A 25,889-nucleotide genomic window follows, 5' to 3' on the forward strand; every position below is an offset into this window, starting at 1 on the left:
GATATTGGTCTGTAATTTTCTTTTTTGGTAGCGTCTCTGTCTGGTTTAGGTATCAAGGTGATGTTGGCTTCATAAAAGCTATTTGGAAGTGTTTCTGTTTGTTCAATTTCATGAAAGAGTCTTGCCAAGATTGGCAGTAGTTCCTCTTGGAAAGTTTGATAGAATTCATTAGTGAATCCATCTGGACCTGGGCTTTTGTTTTTCGGCAGACATTTGATTACTGTTTTAATTTCATCAATGGTGATGGGGGTGTTTAGATATGCTACATCCTCTTCCTTCAACCGTGGAAGATTATAAGAGTCCAAGAATTTATCCATTTCTTCCAGGTTCTCATTTTTAGTGGCGTAGAGTTTTTCAAAGTAGTTTCTGATTACCCTTTGAATCTCTGTCATATCAGTAGTGATCTCTCCTTTTTCATTCCTGATACGAGTTATCAAGTTTCTCTCTCTCTCTTTCTTTGTTAGGTTTGCCAGTGGTCTATCAATCTTGTTTATTTTTTCAAAGAACCAACTTCTGCTTTCGTTGATCTTTCGGATTGTTTTTTGAGTTTCCACTTCGTTGATTTCTGCTCTCAGCTTTGTTATTTCCTTCTGTCTTCCTATTCTTGGGTCCTTTTGTTGAGCATTTTCTAGTTCTATTAGCTGTGTCATTAAGCTACTCAGGTAAGCTCCTTCTTCCTTCCTGATGTGTGCTTGCAAAGCTATAAATTTTCCTCTCAGTACTGCTTTTGCAGTGTCCCATAAGTTCTGAGAGTGTGTCTTTATTGTCATTTGTTTCCAGGAACCTTTTTATTTCCTCCTTGATTTCATCTCGGACCCACTGGTTATTGAGCATGAGGCTGTTTAACTTCCAGGTGTTAAAGTGTTTCTTCTGAGTCCCTTTGGAGTTCACAAATAATTTCAGAGCCTTGTGGTCAGCGAAGGTAGTCTGCAAAATTTCTATCCTCTTGATCTTATGGAGGTATGTTTTATGTGCCAGCATGTAGTCTATCCTGGAGAATGTCCCATGTACATTGGAGAAGAATGTGTATCCAGGTTTCTGGGGATGGAGTGTCCTATATATATCCACTAGGCCTCTTTCTTCCATTTCTCTCCTCAGGTCTAGTATATTCTTGTTGGGTTTCAGTCTGGTTGACCTGTCCAGTGTTGACAAAGCCGTGTTAAGGTCCCCCACAATTATTGTGTTGTTGTTGATATTATTTTTCAGATTTGTCAACAGTTGTATTAAATAATTTGCTGGCCCCTTATTCGGTGCATATATGTTTAGGAGAGTGAATTCTTCCTGCTCTACGTACCCCTTGATTAATATAAAATGTCCGTCTTTGTCCCTTACAACCTTCCTGAGTATAAAGTTTGCATTATCTGATATTAGTATGGCCACTCCAGCTTTTTTATGGGTGTTGTTTGCTTGGATAACTTTTCTCCAGCCTTTTATTTTGAGTCTATGTTTGTTCTGACTATTCAGGTGCGTTTCTTGTAGGCAGCAGAAGGTTGGATTGAGTTTTTTGATCCATTTAGCCACTCTGTGTCTCTTAACTGGTGCGTTTAGTCCATTGACGTTGAGAGAAAGAATTGTCCTGGGATTTAACGCCATCTTTATTTCAAAATTTGGTGTGTCTTTTGGGTAGTCTTGTCTTAGATTAGGTCTTTCAGTTTTTCTCTTAAGACTGGTTTTGTGTCTGTGAAGTTTCTGAGCTGTTTTTTGTCTGTGAAACCATGTATTCTTCCATCAAACCGGAAAGTGAGTTTTGCTGGGTATAGTATTCTGGGTGAAGCATTCATTTCATTCAGTCTTGTCACAATATCCCACCACTGCTTTCTGGCATTGAGCGTTTCTGGTGACAGGTCTGCTGTAAATCTCAGGGAAGCTTGCTTGAATGTGATTTCCCCTTTTGATCTTGCTGTTTTCAGAATTCTGTCTCTATCTGTGGGATTTGTCATTGTGACTAGGATGTGTCTTGGGGTGGTTTTTCTGGGGTCTCTTTTGGTTGGTACTCTTCGGGCATGCAGGATTTGATCACATATATTCTTTAGCTCTGGAAGTTTCTCTTTAATGATGTTCTTGACCATTGATTCTTCCTGGAAATTTTCTTCCTGGGTCTCTGGGACTCCAATGATTCTTAAGTTGTTTCTGTTGATCTTATCATAGACTTCTATTTTCGTCTGTTCCCATTCTTTGACTAATTTTTCCATTGTCTGCTCATTTGCTTTAAGTTTTTTGTCCAATCTCTCCTGCTGTATGGAATTGTTATGTATCTCATCTTCCACAGCACCAAGTCTATTCTCAGCTTCTGATACCCTGTCCCAGAGCTTATCCATTTTGTCATTCACTTCGTTTACTGACTTTTTCAGTCCTGTTAGTTGACATGTTATTTCAGTTTGGAGTTTTGTCATTTCTGCCTTCATATTTTCTTGGTTCTTATTAGTGTTCTGTTCAACTCGATCCATGGTTTCTTGGAGTCTGTTGAGCACCTTCCATATTGCTAGTCTAAAGTCCTTATCTGAGAGGTTGATTAGTTGTTCAGTCATTATCTGGTCCTCAGAATTGTCATCTTCATTCTCTATGTCTGATGCTGGCCTGCGTTGTTTCCCCATTGTCACACTTGTATTGTGGGTTTTTCTACGTGTTGTAGTGGTATTCATTGTCTATACGATGTAGGCAGCACACTCCTCTGGCTCCTCCCTTTCTGGATGGGCTGACTTGCCTCTAAGGGAGGGGAGTCCTCCGTGGATGAAGCCTCACACTGGGTCAAATCTTAGGCCCGAGCATGCAACAGAGAAGACAGTCCAGAGAGAAATGTTTGCTTCTGTGATATAGCGCCGTTCTTAGTGTGATTTTTCCTTCTTGTTGCAATGGAGTTCTTTCCTTAGAAAGAGTGCACGGCCGCGTAGCGAAGCGGAGCGGCCGTGCTCCTCTGAGCCTCTTTTTGCCCCACTCGCAAGAGTTTCACGCAAGAGGACAGTAGACAGACATAGACAGGTCACACTCACAGTCTTTCACAGCTGAGCCCCACTGGGCCGGTGTACTTTCGCGGATTTTCCCCGCCTGGTGTCACACACAGGGAGCCAGCTTTTGCAAAGTTTAGCCGGTTTTTATGCTCTGAAGTCCCTCCCTGAAAATGGCGTCTGGGCGAGCGAGGTTTCTGGAGGCTCTTTTTGCCCCACTCGCAAGAGTTTCATGCAAGAGGACAGTAGACAGACATAGACAGGTCACACTCACAGTCTTTCACAGCTGAGCCCCACTGGGCCGGTGTACTTTCGCGGATTTTCCCCGCCTGGTGTCACACACAGGAAGCCAGCTTTTGCAAAGGTTAGCCGGTTTTTATGCTCTGAAGTCCCTCCCTGAAAGAAAGATTCTTATGATTGTGTATCGATATATGTTCATTTGGCAACTTTTGACTTTTCATTGTAACATCAGTGTTTTATTGCTCTCAACATAGATTTTGAGATGAAGGTATAATCATAGTTTTGATATAACCATAATTTTGGGTAGACTCTGTTCACAATGCTCATTATTGATGACTGATTATAATATATTTATTGTTTCATATTTGCATTATGGAATTTTATGGTCATGTTGCACATGAAATTCTTGATCATCTAGATTTACTTGACTTTGATTTAAAAAGTTTTTTTCATTACTATAATTTTTTGTTATTTTGAAATATTCATTTAAACAGTTTTTTCATTATTGTATTTTCTTTTTTTTTTTTTTTTTTTGGTTTTTGGGCCACACCTGGTAACGCTCAGGGGTTACTCCTGGCTATGCGCTCAGAAGTCGCTCCTGGCTTGGGGGACCATATGGGACGCTGGGGGATCGAACCGCGGTCCACCGGGGGATCGAACCGCGGTCCGTCTCCTAGGCTAGCGCAGGTAAGGCAGGCACCTTACCTCCAGCGCCACTGCCCGGCCCCCATTATTGTATTTTCAAAGTGTTTTTTCTTTTTCTTTTTGATTCAGTTCAAATTTTTTCTTTGGCTTTATTTTGATTCCTGTCTGATAGATATTTCTGGCAATTATAAATGAGTGTTATTCCCATAATTTTGTATAGTATGTATTTGTATGTTTATCGGTTTTGTAAATTTTGTTTATGGTTTTCTTTTCCTGACACTTTATCCCTTAACTTATTATTTCTCATAATTCCCCTTTCCTTCCTAGTTTTTACCGTTTTATTTGTAGGAATCTCATCACAATTGCAAGCCTCCTGATATCAAACTGAGGAATACATCATTAACTGTTCCAGTGCTGTGTCCTATATCAAGTTACAACTTGTCTTTCCTGATTCATCAAATGTCTTTGATTGGACTTTTAGGAGTTCTATACTCCTTATTTTTTGAGAGTAACTTTGAACCAGGTAAAAATTTTTTTTAACTTATATATTTGTATTTTTATGACTAAAATTTTTTAAAGTATATTTAATTTATGATTAGAGTAATTAAATGTTTTTAATTAATTGAAATTAATGTTTTTAATTTTATAGTATTTAATATTTCATTAAAGTTTTGTAATTGTAATTATGTAGTGTTGTATTGTATTGTATATTATTATTGTATTGTATTGTATACTATTATTGTTTGCTTACAAAAAAGGGGGAATTGTTGTGTGATTGTTGTAATAATGTTTTTGCCTGTCATTCGGTTTGCTTTTTGGAGCTGGCTGCAACTGACAAAAGACTTTCTTTGCTGAACCTTTGGTCCCCTAATCTTTTGCATTCATTGATTATTCACGTCGGATATTATTATCAAAGTCTCCCCCAAAAGGGGGGACAGAAGAATGGGATTTAATTTATCATTCTGGGAGTCATTCTTAGACTTGGAGACCATCAACAAGGGGTTTGACCTCCCCCCACACTTCCTACTGGTGGCTGACCACAAATGCTGAAAGAAAAGGGAGTGAATGAGGTGGGGACTGGGAGAAATTCAGAGAAGTCTCATTTGAGTAGCACAATATGACTTTAGGGAACATCAGTTCAGTCTCTTCATTGATGATTTATAGAGCTATTATCCATAAAGATGCTAACAATATTTTCAATCTCAGTCTGGCCCCACTAGATGATGTAAGCAGAGCTCTGACAAGGAGACTTGGAGAACAAAATCCATGTCATGTGCTGCCTCAGATAGGACTTGGTTCCTTCTGCTCAGGGACTCTCAGAAGCTCAGTACCATTATACTGATAAACCCAACATGGATCCCCAGTTTGAATGGTCACAAACTGTTGGGTTCATTCTAGCAATCCAGTGATAATACGAAGAGGTCACATGACAATGCAAATTACAAAGTGAGTTTTTTTTTGCTTTGTTTTGTTTTTCGGCCACACCCGGCGGTGCTCAGGGGTTACTCCTGGCTGTCTGCTCAGAAAGAGCTCCTGGCAGGCACGGGGAACCATATAGGACACCGGGATTACCTTAGGTCTCTCCAGGCCCAAAGTGAGTTTTTTTTTGCTTAGCTAGCTAAGGGTCCAAGACTTCTACCCGGAAACTCCCCCAGTCTAGGAGAGTGGGGATATATTTAGCCATCACATGCATCAGAGCTTAATGTAAAGCCCCAGGAAGCAGATAAAAGGGATACACAATTCAAATGCCACACAATACATAATTCAGATGTTACAAGGCTGATCTGTTAAAGCTTATCCTGAGTGGACGGACAGGGGTGCTGTGTTCTGGGTCTTGTGTCTTCCTTTGTCTCCAACTCTTCTCTGAAGGCTATATTCCCACAAGCTAACAAGCTTAACAAAAGGAGTATACAGAAGCAGTTTTAGCAAAAGCAAAAACTTTCATGGGGAAAGTGGAAACCTCAGGGTCTTACATTCCCTCATTTTTTCCCCCCAAAACACAGTTTCTGAAGGAGCTCTTGTATCTAGGGGTCTACATCTCAAGGTAAGAAGGTTGAAGATTTTTATTCTTGCTGGTCATCCTTTGCTGCATAGTCACGGTCATATATCTGCATTCTTGTTCTGGTCTTGTGAGTTGGGGCAGTCAGGTCTGCAGGGTGTCTTTCCTGTTCAGGTGACTCCACCTCAAAGTAAAATAAAATTCCTGCTTTTTCTTTAATTCTGCAACTTAAACAACTGTTGGGGGTAGAGAGAACAACACAACCCTCACCTGGTAAAATTGATGTCAATAATGGCTTTAGCTCATTAATTTGAATTCCCATGGCCCTTCTTTGTATTTATTTCCCTGAAGCCTCCCTGTTCCATATTTTCCCTAGAGATATCACCACCTTAATCAGTAAGAGTCATTTGATAAGTGGCTGGGTTTTGCAGTTTCAACCTGAAAAGATTCAGATCAATTAGACAGGGGAATATTATTCAAAACGATCAGGCCCTGGAGTAGTAGATGGTACTCTAAGAAACACAGCTCTGTATTACCTCCACATAGATTACCCAAGAGGAGTAAGTGGGCTTTAAGAATGCATTTTATTCAAACAGTTACAGAAAAATAGTTTTTCTGAACCTTGAACCCTGCCAGATTGCTACTACCAAATAATTTTGGCTTGCTCTTTTGCATAAACACAGCAATACCAGAGAAATCTCCATTTGGGGCACCCCACTATTTTTAGAGAATTTCTGGGGATTGGTCGAGGACAGAGCAGTTGTTGAATACTTTATCTGTCAGGTCAGGGTTGGCGGATGTAAAGATGAGAAGAAGGCCAGTTTAGCATGATGATCTGAGGGATAGGTTTGGGCATCTCACCCTCTGCAGGAGTGTCTCGGAGGTCACCTATCCCAACCCTCTCCAGGGTTGGGAGAGACAGACTCTGACCTCCGAATTTGTTTTCCTTTTTTTGAGACTGAGAGTGGAGAGTGAGAGCTGAGCCCAGACTCTCAGGCTGTGGCCTGTCAGTGCAGATCCAGAAACTCCTGAATATCTCTGATTTCCTCCAGTCATTCCACCTCCATGGTCTTCCTATCACCCCTTAACAGTAGAAGCCTGCTTGTCACTCAACCTCAATCCCTTTCAATTCTGTTCTCCTGAAAGAGGGCTCTGGGGTTTGCCACCTGATCTTTAGGATTTCCTGTGGTCATGAGGAGAAATCCCCACTACAGGAGGAAAATCTCTTGCTTGTATTCATGCAAATCAACATAATGCCATAAAACATCAATAATACTGAAGGTGCTAAGGAGAGAGAAAAAGCAAAAAATAAAACCATGTCCATATTCATAAAGCTCTTTGTGATACACTTATCAATTTCCTTGGCAGAAAGTAATGAAATATATGGTAAGCAGTATAGAAACAAATACAAAAGAATTTAAACATGTTTTTCCTACATATTATACAAAAAGTAGAAGTTTTTTCGTTCTCCTGATCCACATTACATAAAATCCACCACTAATGTGTAAATAATTTAAACAGAATTTTAAAACTTTGAATTTTGATACCAGGAAGAATGCCCACTGTTTTTGGCAGACTTTAGGCTTTAAAAATTCCTAGTCAACCATTACTAATTTTCAAAAATCTTTAAACTGAACTTTAATGAACTTTCTTAAATTCTTGATTATTCCTTTAAAACTTTTATCTTCTAGGTGCTCATAACACTTCATCATTACCCAGTTACTACCCCAATAAGCATAAGAAAACTATAACTTTATTTTAAAACACCCAAACTCCTTTTATACAAAACATTAGCTAAATTATGAATTAGAGACAATAATCATCCATTTTGATGATACCATTTCTTTCCTCAGTACATATCCTTAAACCTTCTGAACATTCCTTTAAATTTTTTCTGTAAATTTACTCCATTCCTATTTGGAACTATCTGGTTACTCCTTTACAGAATTCGCGTTCTCTTTTCCCAGTATTCATAAATTCATACATTATCTTTCTTGCATAAATCACACACTACTCACCTACTTTCCTTCTTGACCTTTGCTTCTCTGTTTACAGTACACAATTTGAAATATTCCCACAGTAGAACAGTAAAACAGGTGTAATAATTTGTTAAATTTCCAATTATCAAACACAAAAACATGAACTATAACTCTTAGAGGTAAGCAAAACTGATTCAAGAAACTAAAGTCCCTGTCTTTGAATACCTCAATTTTATAATTTGTCAATTACCAGGAATTCCATTTGTCCTTTTAAAGTAAAATAGCCCATTTTAAATGCCCAAAGCTAATGAAGATTCCTTTTAATTTACTTAAGTTGTATTTGAAAAGAACACTTTTAGTCAAAAAATTGAATCAAAATTGAATGAATTCAATAGCGATGATCCTTTACTGTGCTTATAAGTGTTACATGTTAAAAATTCCATATGTCAAACTATAAGTCAAATGTGAGTATTGAGTGATCCAATGCATCTGTGACAAATCAAATGTGAGCATTGCCATCTCCTTAACAGCGAAGAACCCAAAGAAAAGCTATCTAGCTGAGCTGTGTGAAGGGCTTTGCCTTGAACCCAGCCACAATACCAAATAGTCTCTAATCTTGAGATAACATTGATTTTCCCTCTACCACTAACCCTGCTCCTTGGGTCTGTAGGGTCTGTGAGGCAAATGATGTTCTATCCTGTCTTCAAACTCCCCAACTTCTGTCTTCCTTTAAACAATCTCATTCTTAAACACCAGCACTAAATCCCTCCCAAAATTTTCCCTGTATTCTTACCTGACATCTTCCATGAATGTTAATTGTGTTGTATTTGATCATTGGTATTCAAAATAATAAAAATATAACACAAAGAAATTAGCCCATAAGGTCAGGGTGGTCATACCAGACTGCAGGGCAGGGAAATGGGATTTCAGGAAAGGTAGGACAACAAATGCTTTCCAATTTCATCTCTTGTCTAAGGCAAATGGGCCCAGAATATTCGGGCCTTGTATACATAAACTCAAATCAGTGACATCATTAACTTCCACTGATGTCACAAAGGGTCACAGGGTGGGGGAGGGAACATCATGGTCATGGTACCCACAGGCCCAGCCCCCACTCAGGGGCCTAGGTAGTCACTCAAGGTCTGTCTTCCCTCCTTTTTCTAGCACTTTCCTGTAGCTTCCTGGTTCCCTGACTTGTTATCTTAAAAACCCAGTGATCACATGAGCCCTCTGGACTTTGATGCCTGACTGGTGTTTCCAGTTCCCTTCCTTATTGTCCTGAGACACTAAGTCCCTGCATTTTGGCAAACTTCCCTATCTGGACCATGTTCAGATCAACTCTCCTATAAACCTTTATTGACTCACATCTGAACCTAGTTCTAGAAGCCAGAGATCTTTCACACTTGTATTTGTGAATAGGCTTCAGTGAATAGTGTTATGAGTATGTCTTTTGGAAAAAATGTTTTTATGTCCTTGGAATAGATAGCCAAAGTTGAAATTGCTGGATCATATAGCTGCTCAATCCAGAGTTTACTGAGAACCCTCCAGACTGACAAGATTATCACCAGGAAAATCATCCATGAATCATGGCTATGCAATTTATTTCACTGATATTTATTTATTTATTTATTTATTAATTATTGTCACATTAGTGATTACAGTTAACTTTTTTGTTCTTCAACACCTTATTTCAATATTTTTATTAGTCATGTCTCAGTAGTTCTCAAACATCTTGGAGGTCCCACTCAATTCTCTAAATAATATTCATTCAACTGTATTATAGAATTTATGGTGAATAACTGTTCTGTTATCTTTTTAATGACAAGTCAATGATTTATATAATCTTTCAGAATGATCAAGTTTTGAAAATGTTAAAAATTAATGATTTATATATTTTCCAATATTACAGTTAGCAAGGATTTTGATAGATTCTGTTCCAATATTTCTTAAAGGCAATTGCAAGTCTACTAATGAATGACCAGTTTGTTAATAGATGTGGACTTTGCATGATGCTTTCTTAGTATCATAGAAATAGTACATTATAGACCATTTTGGGTATATATATATAAATTGATTGAAAAAGGAAGAAGCTGGACTAAGAATATTTCATTAGAAAAGGATTGTAATAATTGACTAATAATGGTAAAAACATTATTACCTTATTTGCATAGCAAATTTATTACATTATCATATCATCTACAATAATTTTTGAATATTATAATTATTAAAATACATTATTTTGGAGCTCAGTATACAGGATATAAAAATGAAAATAGTATTACTCCACATATATGCATCCTATATTCCTAACTCCATTTATGCTTTCATCCCCCTTCTCTGACAACCAGTTCTTCCCTGAACACTAAGTAGGGATTTTATGATTTGCTTTGCTCATTTCACTGGATACTTTTTCCCCACTTCCCTTTATCTATTTTCATATTTTTCGTTGCCCCAGTATATTTAATCTTGGATCCTCTCTACTTTATTTTTCTTTGCAGCTACTTTAGGGTCTATACTTGGTGGAGCTTGAGACCAGACGCACTGGGGCCACTTCAGGTGATATTCCTAGTGGTCCTCTGGAGGCAATGGCATGCTGGGAATGGAACTGGAATCTCATACCTGAACAAATTGGTTTACATCCTGACCCTAGTTTCTTGTAAAATATCATTTTCTTGTTCACATGATCATTTTTGAATAAGTATTTTCTTCCATTTATCTGAAATTGAGGCTAACACTTAATTACAACTAAACTTTCAAAACCGTGGCAATAATGACAGTATGGTCTAATGAGTATGGCAATCTCAAATCAACTATTTAATGGCTATTCCTGAGGAAAGTTTGACTATGGAGTTCTTGGGTTTACAGGGTATGGGAAAGCAAGAATGTTGCTATAATTGTTTTATAAGCAAACTGTATTATTAGTAGTAATGATTTACCTAAAAGGATAAAATTTTATATGTAAGTAGCATGCTCTCCAAATTTAAAAATTGCTTGTTAATTCTTCTGACAAAATGAAGTGCAATATACATTCATATATATGTCAGTAAAATAAAATTAAACCTTTTACACTAAATTTCTGTCAAAATTACTATCATTTTGTTACATGTCTTAGTCATAGTTCCAAGTCAACAAAAATCTTAAAAATAAGCAAATAAGTTTATTTCCAGTGGAATAACTAACTACTCTAAGGTCTTTTAATAGGCAAGAACCTGAAATGGAACAAAGAAAGCCTATTCAACAAATGGTGTTGGTACAACTGGAAAACCACAGGTATGAAAGTGAAGATCGACCCATACCTCACTCCTTATACAAAATTCAACTCAAAATGGATCAAAGACCTTGAAATCAGACCCAAATCTATAAAGTTCATCAAGAATAAAATAGGCAGAACACTCGAAGACCTATATATCAAAAAGGTCTTTGGGAATGGAGCACCAATGGCAAGAACCTTAGCAGCAAACATAAACATATGGGACTATATCAAACTAAAAAGCTTCTGCATGGCGAAAGAAACCCTACTTAATGCAAGAAGACAGTTAACAGAATGGGAAAAAATCTTTTCACTCGACATATCAGATAAAGGGCTGATATCCAGTATATACAAAACACTCAGAAAGCTGAGCCCCCCCAAACCAAATAAAGCCATAAAAAATGGAAAGATGAAATGAATAGACACTTCTCTGAGGAAGACCAAAAGATGGCCAACAAACACATGAAAACATGCTCACCTTCACTCATCATTAGGGAAATCCAAATAAAGACAACAATGAGGTACCACCTTACACCAGTGAGGATTGCTCACATCAAAAATAATAGGAACAATTAATGTTGGTGGGGATGCGGCATGAAAGGCACTCTCATCCCCTGTTGGTGGGAATGCCCCCTAGTCCAACACCTATGGAGAACAGCCTGGGCAGTGCTCAAAGAACTCAGAATTGAGCTACCATTTGACCCAGCAATTGCTCTCCTAGGTATACCCCCAAGTTGGAAGGACATTCATTCCAAAATACATGTGCACCCCACTATTTATTGCAGCACTCAGTATAATAGCCAAGTCTTGGAGCCAACCTCGATGTCCAACAACAGATGAATGGATCATTAAGATGTGGTATCTATACACAATGGAATATTACATGGCAGTCAGAAACGATACAATCACAAACTTTGCAGCAATGTGGATGGACCTAGAACATATTATGTTAAACGAAGTAAGTCAGAAGACAAAAGATAAACACAGAATGGTAGCACTATTCTGAAGCACCTAGAACATACATCTCATACACAACTAATACTTAACAATCAAATAACAGGGTTTAACTCCAAACAATGTAATAGTCAACATATACTCGGGAGCAGTGCCCAAAATACATGAAAAAGGAACAACGCAAACTCTTAATTACACATTATACCACAAAGAAACAGCAACACCAGAAACAGCAGCATAGAGAGAACAGGTATGTAATCAGCCTTCTACAACAAAGGCCCACAATAATCCCTTAGAGATTGTATACAGGAACACAGGTAAAGAATACCACAGGAAATCACTGACTCCAATGGAAACATCCCATAACACTATGTTTTAATGCCTTTATCTTACTATATTTAAAATAACCTCTCAGCTTTTCTGTCCACAGGTGTTCTTGGATACAAAGGACGGACAAACTAAGATGGCAGCTCGGGATACCACACGAGATACCATACCTAGCTACTTAGCTTGCACTATGAGATGGCCCCGAGAAAACTCTTTAACATACACTTTATCTCTAGGTTATACCTTCTTTTAGGAATTGAAGCACATGACCAGTCAGACCACCAAAGCAGTAACTGCGATGTACAGACTTAAACTACAGGCTCTATTCATCGAACACATTCAAGCAAACTAGCATTCCCTTGCTATTCTCTCCTCTCTTCTCACTACTTTCTTTTTTATTTTTTTCTTTTTTATTCTTCTCTTTACTTTTTTTCTTTTCTCTTCTAATTCTAATTCTAATGTATTTTCTCTTTTCTCTTTTCTCCCTTCCTACCCCTTCCATATACTTTCCCCTTTCCCCCCTCTGGAAATCCAACTATTCCTTCACCCCTCAATCCCATCCAGACCTCCCACCATATTAAAACTCTTTACCCTCAGTCCTTAATCCATTAGGCATCAAGATTGACCCCATACCCCAACAAACCATTACCCAGCACCCAAGCGAAGGGACACCCAGTCAAACCCACACCTCGTCTCCTGCAAGAAAAGGCAGCCAACTCCCCTGCGGACTCATGCTGCGTGGCCCTCCCTACCAACTCCCCCTAACGTGGACTGTTACTTGAAACCGGACTTAGTTCCAAAAGTAGCCCCAATGCAAGAACTCTTCCAGGACCTCCCTGCCGCAAATCTTTTGCCAATCTGAAGAAGGTCAGGGGGTGTGATGGAAAGGTGCCTGGGAACCCACACACCACAAGAAAAACCCAAAAGACAATGGGAAAACCTGTACTTCCAACATAAACATGACCTGTATTACACCACCTCTTTACCTGCTTTTCCCCAAATGTAAGGTAGTCTTTTTCATCACTTTGGTCCTTTAAATACTTCGTTAATTCATTTTTAAATTTTTTTTTTAAAAAATGTCTGTCCTACATATACATATGTGAGCACATATATTTTTAATCCTATTTTTTTTTATCTTTTTTGGGTATGTGACCTGTTTCTGTTTCCCCTCTGTCCACCCCCAAATGCACTGACAATATAATGTAGCACCATTCTCCCTGCAAAGGCACACTAAAAAAAGGGGAAATCTTACATATAAAAAAGAGCTCTTATCTACTAGAGATAGGAACTCATAGTTGTTTACAATACAGGGATATCTCCTAACTTGAAAATATGTCATGTAGAATCAACTTAGACCTCAGGTGATTAAGATACCATCCATCCAGCCTTGAACCCTGGATCCCAGACATAGAAACGGCACAGTTCTTCACAACAGCTTCAGGAAACAAATCCCATCCGGGACAGCCTTAATACTGCAGGGTCACCAACAAGTGCCAGCTCTAATATGATATCCTGACAACGAGGAAAATGGAAACAACTTGACCTAAGAGCAGGTTATCCTACCTTACCAGCTAACAATAGGACAAAATCAGAAGACTTGTCACCCTTTGGTAGGTCCAAAAGCCAAGATCACGATTTACAGATGACTGGCTACTAGAACCATGACCAGACTGTTTACATCTTGGGACCAATAAAAAAGCCCTAGTCTAGAGTTTGAACTACGACCTGCACAGTAACCATGATCCCCAGTTCCAAAGGTCTGGCAGAGACAATAGTAAAGGAAAGGGGCTTCTGGAACCACAAAGAAAGACGCTATCCTAGGTGCCATCCTAGGTTCAGTGCAAAGACCAAGACCACCAACCACAGAAGATGGATTAAAATGACACCGAGGGAACAGAACTTCTAGAACCACAAAGACTGACTTCATCATAAGTCCCACCCCTGGATCTGTGCAGATACTGAGATCTCTAGACACAGAGGTTTGATTTTATCACCCAGGACTGAACAGAAGTCTTCCAAACACCACAAAAGCACCACCGGGAGAGTAAATGATCCTGAACAGAGTCTATAGTTAATCCCATGACAATATACTCCAAGGATGGAGAAACCCCATATCTCTTAGGCCAAGTGAATTCCTTTTCGAATGACCCCAATATTTACTGTGCCAGGGCAGGAGGAAAAAAACAAAAAAGCAAACAGCACAAAACATTGTTTATTTTTATATATTATTTTTATCTTCATATTATTATTGTTTACCTATCTATTTTTGGTCAATTTCTCTGTTTGGGTGTGGTTATTGAAGTTGTTGTCCCCAGTTATACCTATTTTTTTTCCTCTTCTTTTCTTTCTTTATGTGTTATGCCATGTTTCTTATCTCAAGACCATGGCGGTTTTTTTTTTTTTTTTTTTTTTTTTTTGTGGTCCTTATCGTTATTGTTGGAGTCCTCACTGGATATTTGACACTCCTTTTTGTACTGGTGGAGTGTTTCATCTTCTTTTTCTCCTTCGTCTCTCAAATCGATGATGAGAGCCTCTAGAAGGATTTCGCCCATTTTCGGAGTATTAGACTTTTACCCCAGTTTATTACTTTTCTCTTCTTCAAACAAAACCATGCAACTTGAACTAGCTAGTCCTGCCTCCCAATTAGAGGGGGAAATAAGGGAGGCACCAAGACCAAACAGGTGCAAGAATACTCTGTAGTAGGATAGGGACATAGGGGACCACATATTCTAGCAGCCCTCGGGGTGAGGGACAAGGATATGGGAGGCAGAACAAAAACAGAGGTGTAGGGAGGACAATTTGGTGATGGGAATTCCCCCTCATTTTATGTAAATATGTACCTAAAATATTATTGTCAACAATATGTAAGCCACTATGATCAAAGTAAAAATTATATTTAAAAAAAGCAAATAAGTATATTTCCAGTGTAATAACTAACTACTCTAAGGTCTTTTAATATATATATAAGTACTATAGAAAAGTAATGTTCTTTTCATAATAACTAACATATATGAAAATTATGTTTAGAATAAAATAAAAAATAATAAATGGATATGTTCATATTTAACACTATACCACTATTTATATAACATTAGAAAATAGATTAAAACCAAAATTGATATGTTTAATTTACTGAAGAATAAAACTTATCACTAATGCATATTTAATGTAAAATATGAAGTTCTTATAAAAAATGAAAGGAGTGATTCTAAAATTTGTATGATACAATAATATCATACAAATAAAGTAGACAAATCATGGAAACTAGAAGTACATTGAAAACTTATCACTTATTTTTGACTTAAGAAATAGCAAAATTAAGATATGATTAATAGAACAATCACAAATAATTAAATCATAATTTAATTTAATTAACAAGCATAATGAGGTTTGGGTATAAACTGTCCTTCATATTAGCAATGTTTTGAAATATATAAATTTAGCTAAGTGGGAAAATATAGTTTTAAAAAATTATGTCAGAATCTTTGGGAATATTAAAAAATTATCTAGTCAAGAAAAATGTATTGACTTATTTCTGTTGAATAAGAGTTCAGTCTAGAATTGGCCACTAAGATCTGGCCAACAAGGGTCCCAGGTTTAAGTTCATGTTATCCTTGTCATTTCTATCAAAGACAGGCCAAAATTTTTTTTAGATTTATGAATCATATCTTAAAGACTTTTCTCTAAAAGTCTTTGATTCTAAAGACTTTCTCTCTAAAACCCACCTAATGGTGCTATGTCAATAAATTAACCCTATATTCTATGCTATTTTCTAGGAAAATTTGCCTTAATATTATTGTTTTAGCATCAAGAAGATAATTTCGTTGTGATGTCATTGTGATTACATAATGAATTATTTAGTGTTGGCTTTTAGTTATAGACTTTTAGGACTAATTCTAAGATAAATTATACAGTTAAATATGTATTTTATTATGAGTATATATATATTTATACATATACAATCTAAAAACAATACACAATACTTCAACAGCACAGGCTTTAGAAACAGGTTAGAGAAACTTGTGGATAAAATTATTGTGAAAAGTAATCTTTTTCTGAAGTTAATTTTTTTATTAATAATTTTTATTTTGACCAAAGTGGACTACAAATCATTCACAGTAGTATTTTAAGTACATAATAACATTGAATCTGGGGTATTACCACCACCAATGGTTTTTGACAAAGTCTGCAACACTAGGAGAACATTCAAATCTAATTTGAGAGTGAGGGTCTGGCAATAAGTTCTTGAAACATAATAAAACTAAGATAGGATCTAAAGAAGTGACTGTCACTTGCCCTAAAACAGCTAAATTCATTAATGTCCGTACACTGTGTGCACACAGGATTGGAGATCTGACAAGACTGATGCCAACCAGGCTCAGAGAAGGCTGGAACCATTATGGAGAGAAGCTCCAGGAAGAACAAAGTCTTGTGATAGGACCTAAAGGAGGAATACTCGAAGAGTCAAACTCTTGGGAAAGGCATGACAATGGACTTTTATCTAGGTAACAAGGCCTACATGGAGACAGATCGTAGAAAAAACTATAAAACTAACTTGACACAGGCAAGAAAGAATGCACCTCCATATTTTGGGATTGGCCAATATGTTCACCTGGATCATTTGCTCTCTGTCTTTGGAGAAGTGTTTTAGCATGTTCCTCTCTCTCTCTCTCTCTCTCTCTCTCTCTCTCTCTCTCTCTCTCTCTCTCTCTCTCTCTCTCTCTCTCTCTCTCTCTTTCTCTCTCTTTCTCTCTCCCCCCCTCTCTCTCTCTTCCACCACTTATCTCTAAATACAGCTTCACTATTTGTTTCCTCAAAAAATTTTTTTGAGGAAATATTTAGAGAAAACTAGGGTAGAGTCCTTGTTTTGGGTGAAGCAGGGTGTGATTTCTGTGCTGTAATTCAACAGTTACAATTTTAGTTGACCTTTTGTTCTAGTAACAGCTAATTTGGTACTATAGTCCTAAAATGTGTTTTTTATTTGTTATTTTGTTTATTAATGCTAATTATTTGTGTAAATCATAGATTTTATTTTTTTCTCTATCTTTTTATTTCACTTAGCATATTCCTTTGATATATCCATGTTGCAACTGGGTAGGATTTTTTTTTATTTATTTGAATAGCGGAATAATACTATATTGTGCATATGTTCCATATCTCTATTTAGCTATCAGTAGACACAAATTATATCTACTTTTCATTTAGGTTATATCTAATAGTCACACTTGTAAATAATGCTGTAATGAAAATGAGGTACACAAAAAGGATATAAAAGGTATTTTTGATTAGGAATTTTGCATTCTTTAGGTAAATACATATAAGTAGGTTAACTGATCCCATAAAATTCTGTTTTTAACATTAATTTAATTTCCATAATGATTGCACCATTTTACATTCCCACGACTATTCACAACAATGTCTAAGGGTTTCCATCTCTTGACATTCTAAATACTTGTGTTTGATCTTTTGCATTTTAGCCATTCTTTTTGGTGTGAAGCAACAGGATTTTGTTTTCATTTTTTTTGTAACAGAGATGAGAAACAACTTGTCCTGTTCCTAATAGCCATTCAGATGTCTTCTTAGAAGAAGTATCTATTCAGAATCTCTGTCCATTTTAAAAATTAGGTTGTTTATTTTCTTACTGAGTTACCTGAGTTCTTCGTGTATTTTGGAAATAATCTGCTTGTTTGAATTATTTAAAAACTGATAGGGATAACAGGGATGTGGGATATTTTATCCTTGGATGTTAAAAATATATCCCTAGTAAATGCAGAGATTGATATAATATCAAGCTTATAACAGCTTTATGATAAGAAAAAATATAGAACACCAAATGTTGTAAGAAGTACAAAGATATATCATGAACTCTCTTGTTGGTATCTTAAAATAGAGCTTAAAAATGATTATTTCCAGGGATTTTAATATTTATATGTAATCACACCATTCTGTATGGCCCGGTTATGCAATTTTTATCTTCTTTTTTTTATATTGGCAGATAATATGTCATCGTTTGATGTGCCATATTTATTTTCTGTCTGCCATTTGACTGATAGTCAAATGAAAAAAAATGAAAAAAATGAAAAAACGAAAAAGCTTTTGTATGGACAGTTTTTAATTCTCTTAAACATACACCTAAGATTTAAGATATGTTTTAGTACACATGCTTATTGAACATTTATCTACATTTGAGATATTCTATTAATATTTATATAAATATTAATTAATGTAATATTCTATAATATAGTCATAGTCATGTTTATTTGTAAGTTGGGTAATAAATGTTTCATATATTGTAAAGTATTCATAGGATGTGCAGTGTGAAAATACACAATGTATAGAGCTAGAATGATAGTACAGCATCTAGGTCTTTTGCCTTGAAGAGGCTGATTTAGGTTCTACCCCTGGCTTCCATATGGTTTCCTGAGCTTGTTAGGAATGATTCTTGAGCACAAACCAGGTATGACCTCTAAGAACAGTTGGATATGCCCCCACAAAAAGGAAATACACAATATAACCCATTTGGAATATCCCATGTGGTGACTAGTTGAGAAATACGTATCTTGATCATGTCAACTGAAGATCAAAAGCCAATCTGATGTAACCTCACTTATTCATTCTTGTCTTTGTTTCTTTTGCTGATAGAATAAAAACTGTAAAGATATCTTTAAGCATTCTATCAAGGGGCCTAGCCCTTATATTTCTTTCTACATATTTTAGAACTTTAAGTTATATCTCCAAATCTTTAATGCAAGCTCAATTAATTTTCATGTATGACATTGGATAATGATCAAGTTTTTTTTTTTGCCACACCCGGTGATGCTCAGGGGTTACTCCTGTCTATGCGTTCAGAAATCACCCCTGGCTTGGGGGACCATATGGGAAACCAGGTCATCGAACCATGGTCCATCCTGGGTCAGCCATGTGCAAGGCAAATGCCTTACCACTGTCCCATCGTTCTGATTTCTAGTTTTATTCTTTTGAATGTGAATATCCCGTCAGTTTTTCATCACCATTTATTGAAGAGACTTTTCATGGAATGTGCTTTGCTGTTCTAGCAAAAATTAGTTTCCTATTGCATGTGTATTTATATCTAGGTTACAATTTTGTTCAATTATTCAATTTTTTATAAAATGTATAATTATCTAATTGGAAAACTAGATTATGTACAAGAACACACTTTACAAATTGTGAAACATTAAAATATCAGGTGATATTATTTGTCCATCTTCAGAGACATATATAATAAAATTCTTTGCCCAAATTTTGAATACTAAGATAAGGTGTGTTTCAGAGTAGTATACTATGTTTCAACTTGTCACTTTTACAGCTGTCAATGCTATGAAAATTCACATTTAAAACAATCTAGATACGTGAAAATCATTTTAAATCTCACAATTCAAAATGATTAGGTGGTTTATGAAATCATTCTTTAAGTATGTTTCTAAAAAAAAGGAATTAATTTAAATTCCCACTTTCCTCAATGTCTATATTACTCATAGAGGGGCAAAAGAAATTATTAAATAATATACTTTTATTTCTCAAAAATAAATAACATAAAACTTTTTTAAATTTCCAGTTAAGTCTTTTTCTTACAATATGTAAAAATATGGAACGCTTCACAAATTTATCCTTGCTCAGGGGTCATGCTAATCTTCTCTGTATCGTTCCAATTTCAGTATATGTACTGCCGAAGTGAGCACAACATAAAACTTTCAATAAAAATGTTTATTCCTATTAAAAGTAATTTATTTATTAATTTTTCATCCTCAGAACTTTTCAAATGTATTCTATTTGTATGCAATGATTGTGAAACTAAAACTAATATTCTAATTCAGCTCTTAACATTTCCGTGGAATATTAACATGCATTTTTGCCTCAGGTAAATTTTAGTAAAGCTAAAAATCATTTCCTTAAATTTTTACAATCCCAAAGGCTCCTATTAACATTTCTGTCTTTAATGTTCTGTATAATCACATAATATAGTTTTAGTGGGCTTTCTATTCACATTTGTTTTTCCTCCAGAGTAGCATAGAACATAAGGCTATGTTAAACTTTTATTTCTCTTTATCTCTCTTTGAATGTGTAATTGGTTTCAATGTAGGCAATTATAATCATAGATAACATTTAATAGTGTTATAATAATGATAATTTCTTGATAGTCTTCTCAATGGTTTACAGATATGAATTTATTTAATCCTCAATGCTTACCTCTTGTTATTTTCCATAACAGATGAATCACTGGGGCTAGAGGAGGGAGGGAAGGCAGGAGGAATTGAGAGAGAGAGAGTGAGAAAGAAAAAGAGAGAGAAAAAAATTAAAGGGAGAAAGACCTAAAAAAAGAGGCAGGGAGAGGGAGAGAGAGCTCCCTCTAGTCTAAATTTACATATATGAAAAATGACAAAGCTTGGATATGAAACTAGGAAGATCATCCCTCAAGTCCGTAATAACAGGAAACAAATAAAATCACATCAACCCATCAGCTACATGATTCCCTAATTTTTACCTGTGACTGCATTATGATCACAATTTTCTGTAAAACAAACAAATTTAAAAATGCCCCTTGTGATTTACACTATTTCATTTCCATATTTACATGGTTTGGTTATCAGAAGTTGAGTAAATATTTAGCCCTAGAGAAAGATACAGAAACAGAATTTTGGATAATAGATTGAAAAAGGCAAAATATTTTTTTTACTACATTTGTCATACAAAGGAATTTTGAATAATAGAAACATGGAAAAATGATTAGGTAAAGGAGGGAAACCTTATCAACATTTTATTAGTGCCGACAATGAAGTAGATTAAATTAATTCAAACAGAAAGAAAAATAATGTTTTTGAGCATAATTTTAAATTGGGGGATTGTTAGGGCATATTCCTAGCCTCTGCTTAGGGATCACTACTAGAGATGCTTGGGACAACATATGGGGGGGTCCAGGATTTAATCTTGGTCAGTTGTTTTCAAGAATCCCACTGTACTATTTGGCCTCTTGAATATATATATGTATTTGGTTTTTGGGCCACACCCAGCGGTGTCAGGGGTTACTCCTGGCTATCTGCTCTGAAATAGCTCCTGGCAGGCAAGGGGGATCATATGGGATGCCGGGATTCAAACCAACCACCTTGTGTCCTGAGTCGGCTGCTTGCAAGGCAAATACCGCTGTGCTATCTCTCCGGCCCCTTGAATATAATTTTTGAAACAAATGTGTTGATGACTTCCCTCATAAGACTGGACCATATGGGATGCCAGGATATCGAACCACAATCCGTCCTAGGCTAGCGCACTCATGACATATGCCTTACTGCTTGTGCCACCGCTCAACCCCTTTGTATTTTTTTTTAATATAAATTTTTATTTTGATCATAGTGGCTTACATATTGTTGACAATAATATTTTAGGTACATATTTACATAAAATCAGGGGGGATTCCCATCGCCAAATTGTCCTCCCTACACCCCCGTTTCTGTCCTACCTCCCTTTTCCTTTTCCCTCACCCCAGGGCAGGTAGAATATGTGGTCTCCTCTGTATCTAACCCACTACTTAGTAGACTTGCACCTGTTTGGTCTTGATGCCTCCCTTATTTCCCCCTCTAGCTGGAGTCAGGACTAGCTAGTTCAAGTTGCATGGTTTTGTTTGAAGGAGAGAAAAGTAATAAACTGGGATAAGAGTTTAATACCCCAAAATTGGGCGGAGTCCCTCTAAAGGCTCTCATCATCAATTTGGGAGATGGAGAAAAAGAAGGTGAAACACTCCACTAGTACCAAAAGAAGTGTCAAATATCCAGTGAGGGCTCCAGCTATATCGATAAGCACCACACAGAGCCAACAAAACAAACAAACAAACAAATAGGAAAAAAAACAAAAACAAAAACAGACAAACAAAAATCACGCCATGGTCTTGAATTGAGAAACATGGCATAGCACATAACGAAAGAGAAGAGAGGAAGAGAAAAAAAAAAAGAGAGAAAAAAAAAGTATAATTGGGGACTACACTTTCAATAATCACACCCAGAGAATTCGACCAAAATAGATTGGTAAATCAAAAATAGTAATAACAATAATAAATGAAGGTAATATATATATTTATATAAAAAGTAACCAAGGTTTTGCGCTTTTTGTATTTTTGTTTTTTCCCTTCTGCCCTGGCACAGTAAATATTGGGGTCATTCGAAAAAGAATTCACTTGGCCTAAGAGATATGGGGTTTCTCCGTCCTTGGAGCATACTGTCATGGGATCAACTCTAGACTTTGCTCAGGATCCTTTACTTTCTCGTTGGTTTTTTTTTTTTTTTTTTTTTTGGTGTGTGGAGGAATTCTGCTCTGTGTTTAGAGGTCTCAGTATCTGCACAGATCCTGGGGTGGGACTTATGATGAAGTCAGTCTTTGTGGTTCTAGAGGTTCTGTTACCTCAGTGTCATTTTAGTCCATCTTCTGTGGTTGGTGATCTTGGTCTTTGCACTGAACCTAGGGTGGCGCCTAGGATAGCGTCTTACTTTGTGCTTCCAAAAAGCCCCATTCCGTTACTATTGTCTCTGCCGCACCTTTGGGACTGGGGATCATGATTATTGTGCAGGTCATAGTTCAAACCCTAAACTAGGGCTTTTTTATTGGGCCCGAGATGTATACAGTCTGGTCGTGGATCTAGCAGCCAGTCATCTGTAAATCCCAATCTTGGCTTTTGGACCTACCAAAGGGTGGCAAGACTTCTGTTTTTGTCTTGTCGTTAGTTGATAAGGTAGGCTAATCTGCTCTAAGGTCAAGCTGTTCGCATTTTCCTCGTTGTCAGGATATCATGTTAGAGCTGGGCCTTGTTGTTGGTCTCATCGTATTAAGGCCGTCCCGGATGGAGTTTGTTTCCTGGAGCTGTTGTGAAGAGCTGTGCCGTTTCTATGTCGGGGATCAAGGGTTCAAGGCTGGATGAATGGTATCTAATCACCTGAGGTCTAATTTGATTCCACATGACATATTTTCAAGGCAGGAGATATCCCTATATTTTAAACAACTATGTATTTTTTTTTTAATTGACAAGACACACCATTTCAAACTTTGGTTTCTCTATAGTACTCTACTTCCTCAATGAATAAATTTACATTTACTTCTAAGATTTTTTTTTTGTTTTTGTAATTTTTGAAGAACTTTATGGCTCTTTGGTTTTTTAAAACTTAAATGATTTAAAATTTCCACAAGAGATTCAATCATTACTGCTTGTTGATTTTTGCACTATCCATTAGTACTCAAGTCTCATTCCTGGCAGTGTTCAGTGGATCAGATAAGATGACAATGATCAAACCAAATTGGCTACATGCAAAGCAAGCACCCTAACTGCTGTACGATCTCACCAACCCCACATTCTATTCTGTTTCTATTGAAGCTGCACTGAGTTCACTGAGCTTTTGTGACTTGTCACATTTCTGGCTAATATTATAGCTTCCTAGAAAATCTGATGTATTACACTGCAATGAGGAAGAAGTTGAGTTTATGATATTAAGTCAGATGAAAGAATGATGACAGAAACAAAAGAGTTTGTAAAAGTTCTCACATGACATGGGTTGAAATTTGTAATAAGTGCTCCTGCTGGTTACATGTGACTACATTTGAAAAGTATGTTCCATAGCATGAAATTTCTAATATTTGGAGGAAACTCAAGTTAGCAATAGAGATGAGACCAGCAGGACCAGTCCATGGTACAAAGCTGCCACAGCTAGCAGGGTAATGTAGTTGTGGTTAAGACAGACAGAAACCCAAGTTAGCATGAGGTAATCTTAAAACTTTCTGAGTTGCTATGACAAGGCCATTAGAAGAGGACATTATAAAATAATCATAGGCTGCTAACTAACTGATAAAGTGGATGAGAATACATCCTGTAGAAGATGAGCTTCGTCCATAACTACAGCAGATGTGAAGGTCTAGAATGATGTGAACTTTCTTTTCTAAACACCTTAAACCTCACCTGCTAGACTTTACATTATAATTACATCAGGGACTCCTGAAAAGCATGTGAATGTAGACTGGGTTACTGTTATGAAATAGATACAGGACTACTCAGAAGCAGACTCGAATGAAGGCACTGAATCTGATGGTAGCCATAGCTGCAGCCATGATGGTGCTCATGCCTCTGGCTATAGTTGTTCTCCACACTGGCCTTTCCACTCCCCCAAATGTTGGTTATCTTGCTTTCTTGATTTTCAAAATGTTTATACTTTTCATAAATCTCTTGGAATGAATTTTAAGAAGTCAGTGTTGATTTCCTTTGGAGTAATATGTTCATCTTTTCTGAACAAAGTTAGGCCATTAGTCATCATAGCTTACTCTTGATTCTCTTTCAAATTTAGAGATAATCACCACTTAAGCTGTATTTGTTTTTTGTTTGTTTTGGGGCCACAGCCAGTGATGCTCCAGATTACTTCTGGCTATGCACTCAGAAATCGCTTCTAGCTTGGGGGAACATATAGGATGCCAGGATATAAACCACAGTCTGTCCTAGGCTAGCTTGCTCAAGGCAGATGCCTTACTGCATGCACCACTGCTCAGGCCCACTGTATTTGTTTTTATTGTCAAGACACAACATTTCATATCAAGGGAATCCAGATAGGAAAGGAAGAATTCAAGATCTAGCTGTTTACAGATGACATGATACTCTTCCTAGAAAACCCTAAAGTCTTTACAAAAAAGCTTCTAGAAACAAAAGACTCATATAGCAAGGTGGCAGGCTACAAAATTAACACACAAAAATCAATGGCCTTTCTATACACCAATAGTAATAAGGAAGAAATGGACATTAAGAAAACAACCCCATTCACAGTAGTGCAACACAAACTCAAATATCTTGGAATCAACTTGACTAAAAATGTGAAGGACCTATACAAAGAAAACTATAAAACTCTGCTCCAAGAAATAAGAGAGGACACATGGAAATGGAAGCACATACCCTGCTCATGGATTGGCAAGATTAACATCATTAAAATGGCAATATTCCCCAAGGCATTATACAGATTTAATGCGATCTCTCTAAAGATACCCATGACATTCTTCAAAGAAGTAGATCAGGCACTTTTGAAATTTGTTTGAAACAATAAATACCCTAGAATAGCTAAAGCAATCATTGGGAAAAAGAATATGGGAGGAATTACTTTCCCCAACTTTAAACTGTAGTATGAAGCAATAGTTAACAAAAGAACATGGTATTGGAATAAGGACAGTCCCTCAGATCAGTGGAATAGGCTTGAATACTCAGAGGATGTTCCCCAGACATACAATCACCTAATTTTTGGTCAAGGAGCAAGAATCCTAAATGGAGCAAAGAAAGCCTCTTCAACAAGTGGTGTTGGCACAACTGGCTAGCCACTTGCAAAAAATTGAACTTAGACCCCCCAGCTAACATCATGTACAAAGATAAAATACAAATGGATGAAAGACCTTGATATCAGATCCAAAACCATAAGATATATAGGACAACACATAGGTAAAACACTCCAGGACATTGAGACTAAAGGCATCTTCAAAGAGGAAACTGCACTCTCCAAGCAAATGAAAGCAGAGATTAACAGATG

General features: G+C 36.7%; 1 pseudogene; it reads right to left on the minus strand.

The window, feature by feature from the left end:
• Positions 1–19,939: 19,939 nt before the first annotated feature.
• Positions 19,940–20,039, minus strand: LOC126026808 (uncharacterized; annotated as a pseudogene).
• Between the last annotated feature and the right edge of the window lie 5,850 nt (positions 20,040–25,889).

The sequence above is a fragment of the Suncus etruscus genome, chromosome 13, assembly GCF_024139225.1.
Source record: "Suncus etruscus isolate mSunEtr1 chromosome 13, mSunEtr1.pri.cur, whole genome shotgun sequence".
NCBI lineage: Eukaryota > Metazoa > Chordata > Mammalia > Eulipotyphla > Soricidae > Suncus > Suncus etruscus.